General features: G+C 41.5%; 1 non-coding gene across 1 annotated transcript; it reads left to right on the top strand.

Moving 5' to 3' along the window:
- Positions 1 to 27: 27 nt before the first annotated feature.
- On the top strand, positions 28 to 100 carry TRNAA-UGC. Its single transcript has one exon. It is a non-coding gene; the product is annotated as a tRNA-Ala (tRNA).
- Positions 101 to 265: the final 165 nt, after the last annotated feature.

A 265-nucleotide genomic window follows, 5' to 3' on the forward strand; every position in this document is an offset into this window, starting at 1 on the left:
GATACATCGAATCACAGATGATAAGCTGGGGACTTAGCTTAGTTGGTAGAGCGCCTGCTTTGCACGCAGGAGGTCAGGAGTTCGACTCTCCTAGTCTCCACCAGAGCTTCGATCAGCAAAGCAACGCTTTGCCGAAGCGCAAGACAAGCAGCTATGCTGCGCGTAGTATCTGATCTAATATGGTAGTGAAAGATATTTTTAAATTATAGAACTTAATAAATAAGGTGAATCAAGAGATTGATTTAGATTTATTAAGTTCTGTGAT

Source organism: Brassica oleracea, unplaced genomic scaffold, assembly GCF_000695525.1.
Source record: "Brassica oleracea var. oleracea cultivar TO1000 unplaced genomic scaffold, BOL UnpScaffold25825, whole genome shotgun sequence".
In the NCBI taxonomy this organism is placed as follows: domain Eukaryota; kingdom Viridiplantae; phylum Streptophyta; class Magnoliopsida; order Brassicales; family Brassicaceae; genus Brassica; species Brassica oleracea.